Source organism: Nothoprocta perdicaria, unplaced genomic scaffold, assembly GCF_003342845.1.
Source record: "Nothoprocta perdicaria isolate Ctin4 unplaced genomic scaffold, notPer1 scaffold_428, whole genome shotgun sequence".
NCBI lineage: Eukaryota > Metazoa > Chordata > Aves > Tinamiformes > Tinamidae > Nothoprocta > Nothoprocta perdicaria.
Genome location: NW_020455675.1, coordinates 74,240 through 88,505, shown reverse-complemented (window position 1 = coordinate 88,505; position 14,266 = coordinate 74,240). Strand labels below are relative to the sequence as shown.

The window sequence follows — 14,266 nt, the reverse complement described above, 5'->3', positions numbered from 1 at the left end:
CATACAAGAAACTTCACTATATTAAATTAACCCCTTCCATTCCACAGGGGAGAAGGCAGACTATGTCTGAGCAGCTCATAATCTGATGAGTTGCTCTGGGAAAAGCACTTTGATTTGCAGCTGCAAGGAAATTTCATGAGGCATAAAGGGAACGAGGAGGATAAGAATTGGTTTGGGGAATTGCTGCCCCAACCTCCAATACCACCAGCTTCCTCCCTTTCACATCACCTGTGTTTCCTCCTCTGGGGAAGAATTGGCACCTAAATCCCACTCTCAACACACTGTAGGGACTACTGCATTAGCATCAAAGTGTGATCCATAACATGCAGCATTATTTGCCTAGATGTTTGATCAAATATTGAACCAAGACAGTTCCTTCCTGTAATATCTTTAATATCCTAATGGTAATAACTACATTATAATAATGACAACCTTTACTCCTCTCTTAGGCACAACAGCTAACTAAAGTAATCTAATAGTCTTTTCAGACCACCCCAATCAAAACCTGCTTCACTTGCTCACATCTCTGAGGTGAAACACTTCTCTAGGATTTAACAAGGAGAAGGAAAAAGTGGAGCAAAATGCCCTGGGCTGGAAAAGGAGGGCTAGAACAAAGGAAGAACGGAAGAGAAGCAGTTGAAGGAATGGTGCAACTTTGCACCTTACTTTGCAACAGAACGAATTCACCTTCCCCAGGAAAGTTATCCTGCTTGCTTCTCAGCACCGGAGTGGTTTAATGCAATCATCCTAACACAAAGTGCAAGTCTTTAAAGAAAATAAAACCATGGAGAATCACAACTGTAACATTAATGCCAGTGGCACAAAATCTATTTGCACAAGCTAATATATGGACTGTTTATTTATTTTGAAGGAAATATTGGTATTCAGAATAAAGGTGCTTCTTTTGTTTGTTTGAGGGTTTTTTTTGGGGGGTGCGTATTCTTTTGGTTTTGGTTTGGAATGGATTTGAGGGCTTTTAAAGGGTTATGCCTTCATTCTGCGTGCTAGCTAAATTAATTTTGAAAATGGGAATGTAATATTACTAAAGCAAGTTTGCTGCTGAAATGTGATAAGGGGAAGGATGCTCCTTCAGTTATCTGTTAAGGACTCTGGACAGTAAGAACATGCACAATCTCCTGTTGCAGAGGCTTAGCTAAAAAAGTAACAGTTCCTGTTTTATAGAAATATTTGTTTTAGCTCAAAGGTTTACACAGCTTGTGGGAATGACGGCACAGAGGTTACATTCCTTGATGTTCTTCCATTTCTCAATATTCTCAAAGCTCGTTCCCTGTTCTTTCCTTAGGAGACATTAATAATATCCAGAGAGTGTCTACTATAATCAGAAAACAATATATTTAATTTAATATATATAGTTTTGTAAGTGCTTTTATTTGCTATGTTATAATCATGCCTATTATAAATGGATTGAATGGTAATTATATTTACATTTACCAACCACTCCTATTGAATGAGAGACCATGAAGGTCATTGCACTGCAACCTCTGGGTATTGCAGACATTTCAAACATCTGGCACTGCATTATTAGAGCTGTCATGGAGAACTAGAGTGCTTTGAGAACCTATTATCATTCACACAGGTTATGATTGATGAGATGAGATGTGAGTGGGTTTAGGGAGATATTTTTCTTTTTCTCTTTTTTTTTTTTTTAGTGAAAGAATACCTCACTATAAACATTTCATACTTTTCCTGTCAATAAAAATTTGAAATTAGACAGGCTTAGAACATGAGATGTTCGATCTCTAACTATAAATAGTACAGCCACGAATTGTCTCCAGGGCTTTTCTGAGTTGATTCAATGAATGTTAAAAATGCATAAAACAAATCCATAGAATTCAGCTTTTTTTCCCCCTGTCTTTTTAACCTGATTGCACAGGTTTAAAAGAAAAAAACTCTGGTAAAATATATTATACATATTTTTTTTTTCTTCTATACATTTTTTTTATTATTATATTTCATTTCTTCTTTTTCTCTTAAATATTGGTTTCTCTTTAAGTAAATTTTATAAACTTCACAGGATTAAATGCCTGTTGATCTGCAAATTGCTGCCAGGTGCAGAATATTTTGCTCTCAGTCAGGAAAGTTCTTAAGCATGTCCTTATGCTTGGGCCAGCATGCAAGTGTTAAACTTACTAGTGTAGTTCAGTGGGCCTGAATTGTTACCTGACTTTGAGATTTTAGAACTAGTGAAAGACAAATAAATAAAAGAATAGGGAAGTTTTTAAAAGAAATGTAAAAATTCTTAAAGGTCTTAAATGGGTAACAATTGAATATATGCAGTTTGTATTCAGCTTATTCTTCTGTTACTTACCTGTACCTGCTTACTCTGGTTCTGGGATAAGCTACACTTCTCTTTGCCTGCAGTTTCCAGGCATTATCTTGCCTGGATGCTTACAGTTTTTCCTGTAATTGTGCATATAGTTTGGAGATAAGGGGCTATTTATAACATCCTGCAAAACACAGGTCCCAGAATTTTACCTGAGAGCAGGTAAGAAGGAGAGGTAATGAGCGCATGGAAATTCAGGCTAAAGAAACAGAAGGAGACGAAAAATGGGATAAATGCTGATTTAAAAAAAAAAAAAAAAAGTGCACATATATATTACAGCCATTTCTATAGGTTTACACTTTGTTTTATGTTGATTTGTATTGTTTTTTTAATGTTTTGCAATCTGCTTCCTGACATTTCTGGGCTGAATTCTCATAGATATGGTATGTACTGAGGAGACTGAAATGAGTGTAGAGTTTCTGTCAACTGATTTTTTTGCTCTATCATTTTTTTGAAATTTTTCTATCTTTAATATAACCTACATGAAATACAGCCTCCATTTTTTTTCTTTCTTTTTTTATTTTTTAAGAATATTAAAAGCAAACAAATACCTTATTTTTCTTCCATGTGATTTTTTTTCTTTTTATTCTGAGAACACAATACAACAGTTTCAATACAAATGTTTTTGAAACACAAAATTTCTAGTTGGGGGGGGGGGGGCAGGAAAAAAGGTAAGGTTATTTAACAGCTATAGACACTACAGTGTTACCTACTAGACCATAGCATGGGTTTAGAGCAATTGTGTGTTGCTGGCACAGGTTTGTTACAGATTAAAGACCACAAGATCAAGGGCCAATAATTTGTTGACAAATCCCGAAGAGCAGACCAAAGAACAGGAATATTTGAAAAAAAAGTCCATTGTGTCATATCTGCAACATCATCTGATATTGGGTCTTACTGCACAGTTCAGTAAAATCATTTGCAGAAGCCTTGGGATCAAAATTGCTCTCTCTGAGCAGTTTTCAGACTTCACTGCATCAACAGATCGAGGGCAGTTCACAGAAGATAGCCTAGCATTGAGAGGCCAGGAAAAGATCTTTTATTTATGTGTGATTTTAAAAGCCTATTTCACTTTAGAAGCATCTCTGATGCAGCTGAAAGAAACAGTTAGTGCAAATTCAGTTATTCCCTCTGGATTCAGCAGGATCGTGATCAGAAAAAACACGGCAAGACCTGAAGACCAATCCCACACAATTGGACAAGGCGGTCAGGAGCAGACTGGACCACCTCAGCCCCTACACCAGGGGAACACATCATCTTGCAAACTACTTAATTAACAAATCAGGGAGAAATTGTCAGGCAGAAGGTTTCTTTGGAAGACTGTTCACAAACAAAGGTTGCTAAGTTGCCGTGTTAAGCCCACATGAGGTGGAGTGTGAGTGCTCCTGGGGGTTTAAGCTGTAAATTACATGGGCAAGCTAAACTGGTGTGTGTCTACACAGGTAGTTTCACTTAATTTAGCTGTCAATCTAAATCATTTTAACATCATGCCTTTAGTTAAACCATTTATTCTGGGCAGCCTGCATTAAAGCCTTATCCGTGCAATGAGTCCCAGGTGGACCCTCATTGAAGCTAATGGGATTGCATGTGGCTCTAGGGTAGCACTTGCATGAAAGTCATTAAAGGAGTGGGAGTTACTTGAGTAAGGCTAGTTCTTGTACTTGTGAAAAGTTCTTTGTGCAGATACTGTCCCCTTGGAAGTCACTGTGGCTCTTTATAGAGTTAATGTATAGCTCTGTGGGAAGCTGCTGTCAGTGAGGTGAAGATGTTGGTTTGCTTGTATGGCTTGTCATGTTGAAACCAAGGTGAGGACTCATGCTCATGAAGGTTACATGAAAGGCAAAGAATTGGCAGGAATTAATCATTCTTTCGCTTTATGAATACGAGATGTTTGTTTTCAGAATAGCAGAATGTGAAGCTTAGGAAACAAAGAAAAAAAAAGACTCAGAAACAATAATATTAGAGGGAAGAGAAATAGATATAGGGTAAAAAACTGTATTTTTTATACGGATATATTCTGATAACAATCCTACAGGCACTACACAGTAGTTTGTGTTACAGTCTTTATTTCTGGGCTAAGCAGAAATGTTCATTTTTCTGCAGGTGAAACAGAATAAAGGCCAAATCCTATCCCAGTCTGCTTGAAACTGGAAAGGAAGGGGAACTTTCTCAGAAATGCATGTACCTTATGACATATGTGCTATATTATCATCACTAAATGTTCATCTCGACACAAAGCTATGTTCTCTTCTTTCCAGATACCAGGCAATATTGCTGAGTTGGTTCAGGTACAGAGCTAAAACACTGCTTTTAAGAGGCTAACTGCTCTTATTTCTTTCTTCTACAGGAAAGAAAACCAGAAGATTCTCAAGGAAAATTATGCACAGTGGAAGAGATGGAATTATTTATGTGGGTAAGTGCCCTATTACATAGAAGTGGCAAAAGCTAATCTTCTCATGATTTCTACCTGTCAGCCCTGCGATGTAGTGTTATCTATGGAACAAGGACTGGCCCTAAGATACACTAATATGTTCCAGTGCTGCAAAACAGGGCTGCTGCTCATAGAGAAAGATAATGTTCTGCTTCAAATAATTCTTGTTGCTTTTCAGACTTCAGTTCAGCTGCTTATTCAGTCAGTTAAATCATAATAAGGAGTGATAGAAATGAAAGAAGCCAGTATAGAATGGATATAAATAGGTATGAGAATAGACCCAGAAGAGCATTATTGGGGTTTCTCATTTGTATTACAGACCATTATAAATGGATACATTAAGTCTCACCTTTAAATTTTGCATTTCAGCTGTTCTTAGACTTGGAATGCAGGGATGCCATCATTCACTTGATGAGATATATTCTGCACTCATTCATATTCACAGAAAATAATCAAAAAGAACCCAAAAAACAGACCAATCATGTTTACTTCACTGGAGTTATTCCAGATTTGTGTTAAATCTTAAATAAAGACAATTTTTTGCCATGCTCTACAAAACAACTTGGAAGTAATTAGACCTCCTTCATGATAGATGGTTCAGTTCTGAGATCCCTGGAGGAAGTACAGAGAAAGCTGACCCAGGAGATGAATAGTTCCAGAACTGGAGATCTTCTGTCTTCAGAAAGGGGAAATAAATCCATGTACTGTGATCTCACTGAACCTTATTCTTTGATTTTTTGCTGCCAGTTTATAAACATAATGGAAAGCCTCAGACTCTGTTTTGCATAGTGTTGAAAAAAATCTGTGGTTTACAGATACTTTTACTTATCATTCTGTGAAGACTGCTTGATAGCATATATAGGTATGGCTTTTCAACTCTAGTAGTTCCAAAAGATTTTGTATACATTAAATAAATCTTTCTGTCGGGGGGATATGTTTTCACAACGTGGTGAAAGAATTAAATTATCTGAGCCTCATTGACTAAGGAATCACTTAACTCTTTCAAAAACTTACCTCTCTGTCATGCTGTGAAAATGAATCCCAGCATCAATTTTTAAAATCATATCCTCAAGTTCATTGATCACACAAAAGGAAAGAGAAAAGCAAATGGATGGTCTTCCCCTAAGTGCATATCATATAATATGTGACAATGGTATGAGATTTCAGAAACGCTTTCGGGTAGTAAACACACAGGAGAAGTGGCTAAGCTGAATGCATCAGACCTGGAGTAGGAATAACAGCATATACATTCATCATAGGAATTAACTGTACCTTGTGAAGAAAAAAACAGGATAAAACATAAAATTGAATCACAAACTCCTCTTGCAGTGAGAACAGGGAAAGATGACCTTGCATTAAGTTTGGGGATTCAAGATATCTTTGTTCTTTATCTCAGCTCTGCTATACAGACTTTCAGTGACAAAATCACTGGACTTAAGTTCTACTTCTGCAGAAGAAGAAGAATCACCCTTTCCTTGACAAAGTGGGCTGTGTGAATGAAAACTTTCTTATCTCATCCGGAACTCTTTGGTCTTCCTGTAATAAAAAATATGAAAACAGTGTAATGTCCCCATTGAGAGGAAAACACTTTCCAGTGAGCTGAGCTGGCATTGTTTGCCCCATTCCAAATGCTCATCTCTGCTAGGCAGTCACCACTGTCTCAGTACATGCCTTCTGGGATCTGTTTTGCCCATTTTGACACACAAACACCTCTTCAGTGTTTGATATTAGTATTTCAACTTGGTTCCATATTAAGCCTGTCTATTCATCTTCTATTCACTGACAAAAAGGCAAAAGTTTGAACGGATGGAAAGTGTCCTGGTGCATTTTCTGTCTTTCCAAAATACTGAAAAGGCATTCTCAAAGTCAGGAAACAGAGGTTCTCAATTCTGCCTTCGTGAAGCAGGTTCACAGCCAAATGGGAGTTATCTGCAAATGCTCCAAAGGCAGATGTGCTTGTGTCAAGCTGATGGGGGGATTAGTTTGAGCAGATTGGCAGAGCGGTGTTTGTGATGGAAGAGAACATGGCAGGATGTCAGGAAAGGAGAGGGAAAGAGAAAAGGAAAACAGGTGTACTCTGGAGTACCTGATGGGCTTTTTTTTTTTTTTTTTTTTTTTTTTCTCTTCATTTTTTATTTAGTAGAATGTGGTAGCTAAAAGGGAAGAAGACCATCTCTTCTTTTGGGGGCTATCTGATGTCATTTGCCTATAATTCACAGGGTGTCAATCACCTTATGTTTGCATTTATCTTTTCAGAGCTATTAGGTTACTTCCAAAAAACTCTGGAGTCTGATTCTTACAAAAAGCTGGCAGGATGCTGCTTATCTTTGCAAATATCAAGTACAGTACATAATCTCAAAATCTTATCACATACACAGAATTTGGAAAGGAAACTCAGGTCCTTCTAATAGAACAGATACCCTGCCCTATGCTGTATCTCACGACTGAAGTAGACCTTATAGCTGCTTAGAGACGTGTTTGCTCATGTCGACCCTGGCATTCACAAGGAGTCACAGATAACTCCATATTTGTACTCATGGAAGGGAGAACACAAAGTGATAGCTACTTTTTAACTTTAATCTACATATGACATTGTCCTAACCTGAGATCTCCCAGTGCTTCTCCTTTCCTGTACTGTTTGCTTCCCTCCAAGCCAATATGTGAACAAATTATTTTTCTTCAAGACCTTGTCTTTTTTTTTTTTCATAATTCTGTATTTTACTTATTTTACTAAGATTTACTTTGCTTATGTTGGCACAAAGAGCTCCTTTTCCCTTTGTCCTCAGTGAATGCAGGGAGTTGCAAGTGATGTTTTGGTGCATGTTCCCTTGAGATACTGAGCTGAAACACAGCAGGCTCAAAGTCTCTTCAGCCTGGATACGTGCAGTGTGATTGATTTGATTTGTAAGCTTACAGCTTGTGCTGCATCAGGCATGGTCAGCAGTGATGATTTGCTGTATGCTCAGGAAACACTGAAATGAGTTCTTCCTTTATTTGAAATACTGTATTTTCTATGTTTCCCCAAGACACATGTTTCCTTCAGGATTCCTGAATTTACAGTAATGTACAAATCTGCTTAAATTATAACACAAATGAATATGTACAGGTCATAACTAATTAGAGAATGTGGAATTTAAGGACTGTTTCAGGTTATAAGGTCACTGGCTATGTCACTGCACTGATTGATGTTGAGAATAAATGTTAATATTTACTTAATTTGAAATGTTATTACCTGCTCAGTAAGTGTAGGTGAGATTTCTATCTGTGGAGCTAAACTGTAAGTCATCTTAAGTGAGATAAGCATTGCATTTTTTGTGTTTACTTTTTCTCTTTTTCTGATTTTTCTTCTGTAATAATGAGATCACAGCAAGATCACAAGCAAGAAAGTCTGTAGCAGTATAAAAGAGACAGGATGCTGATCCTAAGCAGTATAATTATAAATGTCTTCTTGTAGGAGGAACCTCTCTTCTCTTTGATTTCACGGATGATTGGGATTTTCCATTTGAGGTTATGGGAACAAATGTGCTGGCTCGTCCAAAAATGTCTATTCCTCTTGACATGGGCTTTGTCCTAGAATGTGCTAAAAGGATTTAAAGAAAAAAATCCCAAGATTCTATTTTTGGCTGCTATTTTAAGCCATTAGAGATGATCTATCTTGCACCCTTTTATGCAGTATGGCTATTATTTATACATGAAAGAAAATTGTGCAGAGGTTGGATGCGGGGGGTGGGTTTTTTACTTTCTTCCCTCTTATGCTCTAGGTCGGTATTCTCAGGTACTTCTCCAAACTCACGCTCATGTTGTGCAATCTTCTATACTGACCCAAAGAATACTGCAAATGAGACACTCACAGCAGCAACATTTTGTGGAGTAACTGAGGTTGTATATCATGAAAGGATCATTCTGATCTTTTTTTTCTCCATTTCTCCAAATCCTTAGTGCTGTGCAGCACATAGGATGAAAGGTGGCAATCCTCTATCCCATGGGGCAACAGCATATTCATTAGAAAGTTTCACTCAATCTTTTCTATATCTAATTACTTTTGCTTAGTGTTGCTGGCTTAAATTGATACTTGAAAGCAAGTTTACCAGAGCTCCCAGGAGTGTTTAAATAATAGTCAGCTCATTTCTGAGGGGAAAATCTTTGGTCAAAATTTAATACTAGAGAAGAGCCAAAATGTTTTTCTTTCTCCCTCTTTTAGTCTTGCTCACCCTAAGCCTACAAATTACAATCAAGCTGAGCACAATGGAACTGATAATCATTTTAGAAATTATTAGATTCTAAACAAAGTGGCCACAGAAGGTTTCACTTGTACAGAAATTTTCCAAACTTGATTTTTGAGCACTTAAATATTGGTATTTGCCAAATCTGCCTGCTTGCAGGTCAGAGGAGGCTGTAAACTGATTGCAAAATAGGCCTTATTTCATTCAAAACATGTCATAGCTAGAGTTAGAAAATTCGTGTCATGTAGCGCAAGTAGTCATAACTTTTCTTAGTGAAAATATGGGAAACAAATACAGTGTTCTTCTTTCTTGTTAATTCTTTGATGGTATGACTTCAAGTCATTTGTTTGCAAATGATGAGGATGCCTATGCCTATATGCAGTATAGTTTTAAAATATATACACACTTTTCTTCAGGACAGCTGCTTGAGAAGTCTTGGAAAACTGAGACTGAAAGTCAGTTGAATCAAGAAAACAGTCATATCTATATGGATTATAAACTTTAAACCATCGCTGGTTTAATTTCTAATTATATATGCTGACTGACCTGGAGGATTAGTTCCTGGACAATTCAGCATGCATTTAATCAATAATACCATAAACGCAAGATTAACAATACTGCCACATTGGTATACTTCAACGGTGACCAGAGGTATTTCCTTTCAAATTTGATCTTTAACTGGCATTTATCCTGAATCTGCTGCAACGCTGTCAGAAGTGCTAATGGATTCTGTGCAAATATTTTTTAAGGAACAGAGTTTAAACAAAGTATATCTTGCTAAATAATCTCCCCTTTTATGAATGGATAACTGATATATAGCAGTAGTATCATCCATAGAGGAGTCGTCTATTTTATTCGCCCTCTCTTCGCCCTCTCTTCGCCCTCTCTTATTCGCAGTTCGTTACAGTGTAGGCAATTCCTTATTTCTGCTAGGCATCGTTTGGACTATGGTGTGCACTCATGGTTTTGCGCATGATTCAGTAAAGTGTTGATTAATTCTCTCTATTATGGCCAAAGTTTAGTTCAGAATCATCTAGGCCCAAGTGGTTCAAATCTCCCCCTTCGAAAAATGAAATCTGAGGAAACTTCCGCATATGATACTTAAAACTGTCCCATTTGCCGGCCTGGGCTTCTTGCTGTTTATTCCTTCACTGTACCCACTTGTACTTGTGTTATCTTAATAGCTCTGACCAAAGGAGAGGGAGCCCTAGCTATTATACAAAAAAAAGAATAACTTTGTCTTTATCTGTCATGAGTTGGTGGCATGCAATGTGTCTCATGCAATAGATACAGGTCTCATGCAATAGAAACAGGGCCCAGTTCAGACCATAATCAATAATCTTATAATTAACAGCCTTAGGACTGTCCAGTCAACCTTGGTCTGAATGAGGTTGCCAAGGTGCAGAATGAAATTACACAGCCATCTTCAGCTTTATGCATAAGGAGTAGAGCACATAGCATTTAGAATGTATAAATCAGCAGGAATGATGCACCTGAAATGTGGTTTGAAAAGGGCAGCAGCCTCCTAAAAAGCTTTGGAAGCTAACTTTAAGCTTTAGAGAAAGGACTGAAGGTTGAAATTCAGCTTGTGGTATTACTAGGAGGATTATTGTACCCATTATCCTTCCCTTCCACCCTCCCCCCACCTTTTTTTCCTTTTTTTCTTAACCATATGTATAAAAGTTTCATAACTCACCAGAAATGACCTATGTTAAGAAAATTTGCCAGAGATGAAGAAAGATACTGTTAAGAGATTTTGTTTATTCTTGAAGAGATGTTTCTTTATGCTAAATTCTGAATTAGAACGTACCTTGAAAAATGATCCTGATTGTAATGCAGTTAAAAAAAATGCAGGAATCTTTAACTGCTGGACAAAACAAATAGGAAGCATTTTTTTAGCAATAATGCAGGACTCACATTATGAAATAATAATCACCAGTTATATTGCAAGCTGCTTATTTAATGAGTTGAATATGACAAAGGATGTTTATTGTGCAATATAAATGCCTAAAATTCTTGGCAGACAGAAGCCAACTGACTTGTTAAGTCCATACAAATTGTATAATGGTACAGAAATGGGTATTATTCATTTTTTCCTAAGAAATATATATTCATAAATGAAAAAATTCAAATTGCACAAAGTGCTGTGAGATCTACCAATGATCTCAAGCTAGACTACTCTTTCTCATTTAATTTTATATAAATGCATTACTGTGTTGACCCTGGAAATTAACCAAATTCAAACTAAGCCTTTTAGAGAGGAACACTTTTGGGGGTTGGGGAGGCGGGGATGGAGATTTACATCATCATGTGGCTCAAGGCCACATGATCTTATATTATATTGAACATGCTTTTTTTTCTCCTCATTTCTTCTTTCAACTGTGATCAGTTCAGCTTTAAATTCTCTGCCTGTCACTACTGCTAGCAGGAACTCTATTCAATTTACAGAAAGTTGATAAGATCAATATAGTCCTCATGGACGTTGAAGTTTGAAGTATATTCCTTTTAAATTGGAAATTAACTAATATATAAGAATGACAGTTGAAGTCTGAATATTTCCCTGAGTTTTTCTTCTTTATGTGGAATTGTAATTAAAAAAGGAAGATAGTAAGGCTAAAGATCACTGGTCAACACATTAACATAAAAAATGCATCTCTGGACTAATTTGTATCTTGAAAGCAATCAAGTTGTTGCATTGATTTTATCTATTATTCTTTATTCTTTATCTATTACTTTTTATTGCTTTTCTCAGGAGGCTAGAGGTAAAGAATTTGTAAATCAATAAATGCATGCACAGTGTATATATGTATTATGCAAATTAATATTTCTGCTTTTACCTCATAGCAGTCACTGTTTACTTCCATATATATATCTATTTATATATATATATTTTTCTCTACATATACAGGACTCAATTCCTAGATGCCTATAGACTACCAAGTATGTGAACACAAAACCAAGACATTGTAATGTCTCATCTCTAAGGAGGCAGGAGTTTTGAAGATTGAAGAAAGAGCAACATCAGAACAGTAATCATCTTCCTTGTCAAATCCTAGGTTAGGCTTGCATTAACCAAGGCTCTAAAAGATGCATTCAGTTTTTAAGCACTAGGGTTAAGCCTCTTTTCCCCCCGACTCCTTCCATTTGGAAAAAAAACTTAAGCATGTATTTCATGTTCAAATAAATGGATGATATTTAGTTATGTGCTCAGATCTAGGCATGTCCATAAGCGCTGTGCTAGCCCAGAATCCTGGGCAAGTCTGTGGTTTGAGCCAGTGCAAGTCTGTCCTTCATGCTCTATTATGACTCTGTCTGTACCCTAGTATGATCCAGAATATTTTTTTCACCCTTTCTTCTTCCATCATTTGACATCTGCCTTCAGGAATAAATCTATGTGCTTCCTGTAGTTCTTTGGAAACTTACGCAGTAAATCGTGATAAAACCTACATTATCAACACATCTGCTAGTTAGATTCCTTAAGAAAAGCATCCAGTCAGTTAATCCAGGAAGATTAATTTTGCTTTCATGTTAAAATGCAAGATTCATTAATGACATAGAAAAAAAGCCTGCATCTAGTTAATTAGTTGAATGACGGTCATCCATATCTATCGCCGGTGGCAGACAGCTGAAGTTGTTAAGTCCAGGAAAATAAATTTACTCCCAACACCAAAGTATTAATGAGCTCAGGAAGGCCACTTGTAGTCCCAGGAAGTATGACAAAGATGTGAAATATTTTAATGTGCTAGTATGATGGTCTATTTGGTGGATAGACTTAAAGAACAGAATTCACAGTTTTAATGATGGAAAGTAATCTCATGTAATAATATTCTTTTGTTTTTCATTCATTATTTACTTATGTATTTCAAAGAAAAGGAAGCAAAGGATGACATGCTGCTACTCTCCCAGTGTCTGCTTCTTGGAGCTGCAGAAGGGAGTCGCTTCTCATTTTCAGTCAGCAGACCTTTATATGTCTTCTGCCCCTATCAGTTTGCTCCAAAGTAGGGAATTATGTGCAGAAATGACTATAAAAACAGCAAGGTCGCATGTAGATACTCTGCAAAATATATCTTTTTGAAAGTGTGCTTTCATATGCAAAGTTCTTATTTATTCCTTTGATATACTCCAAGGGCCTTTAAAAGCTGCAGAGTTATCAGTCCGGTGTTTGGCAGAGGTGGGATCAAACATTGTTTACTAAGTTTTTGCTGGAATACCAAAGCTTGCTAGATTTAAGGGTGATCAGAATGATCAGTTTCATGAACTTGTCAGTTCTAAGCAAAGGCATTGACTCTTTTTACAGCTCTCCATAACATCTTGGTTCATGTAAGCAGTAACTCATCAATGTAGTACATAAAGTATGCTTTTTGATATGCATATGACAATACATTTCTTTTCATAAATTCCTCAGTGTCCATGACTTTAACATATCCTACATATTTAGCATAATCTCCAGCTACAAACTAAACCTATCTGAGAAAGAAGACATGTGGGTGAATCACTTTGAAAAATTAGAGACATTGATTCCTGTGAAGTGGAGCAAAATAGAAACTGATATCTAGGGAGAAGAATGATGCATAATAATGTAAATACCTTAACTAAGTCTGCTGTATTTGAGCAAATTAAAATGATTGAAACACAAAATGCATTTTTTTCTGCTGGCATACAGACTCGGTTAAGAGAAATTAAAATAATTTCCTAACAAAGGTCTGTTTTTTTCATATATCCTACATGACATACAGCCAATTTGCTACTTAGAAACTTTTTGTTTGTTTATTTATAGGTATAAAAACAGCAAAGTCAAATCCATGTATTTGGTAGAAAGGCAAACAACTAGTTTTAGACATGTTTATCTATCTAGTAGCCCACCTAAACATTTAAAGGGTGTGGCTATCACACACTTTATACATGCACAGTTTGAATATGAATATCAAATCAGCCTTTTGGAGTCCCATCTAAAATAAGTTTAATTTTCATACAGTAAGAGTTTGTATGAAAACATATTAGCTATAATTTAATGATTTTAGAGCAGAAAGCATAAACAGAGACAACAGTTCTTACCATCCCCTAAGATAACTTTTTACTTTTATCAACGACTTCTATGACATAAGCATAGCAATGTAGATATTTCAGCACAAACCCACAAAAAATCATGCACATCTGACTGTTAAACCTGGGCTGTACTAGTGATGGAAAATATATACTTTAATCTATCTGGAACTTGAGAAACTAGTAACATAAGTGTTAAAAGATTCCTAAATTAGAGATAATTTT

General features: G+C 36.4%; 1 long non-coding RNA gene across 1 annotated transcript; it reads left to right on the top strand.

The window, feature by feature from the left end:
- Positions 1-4,042: 4,042 nt before the first annotated feature.
- On the top strand, positions 4,043-12,797 carry LOC112953193. Its single transcript, XR_003250539.1, has 3 exons — positions 4,043-4,149; positions 4,692-4,757; positions 11,907-12,797. It is a non-coding gene; the product is annotated as an uncharacterized LOC112953193 (long non-coding RNA).
- Positions 12,798-14,266: the final 1,469 nt, after the last annotated feature.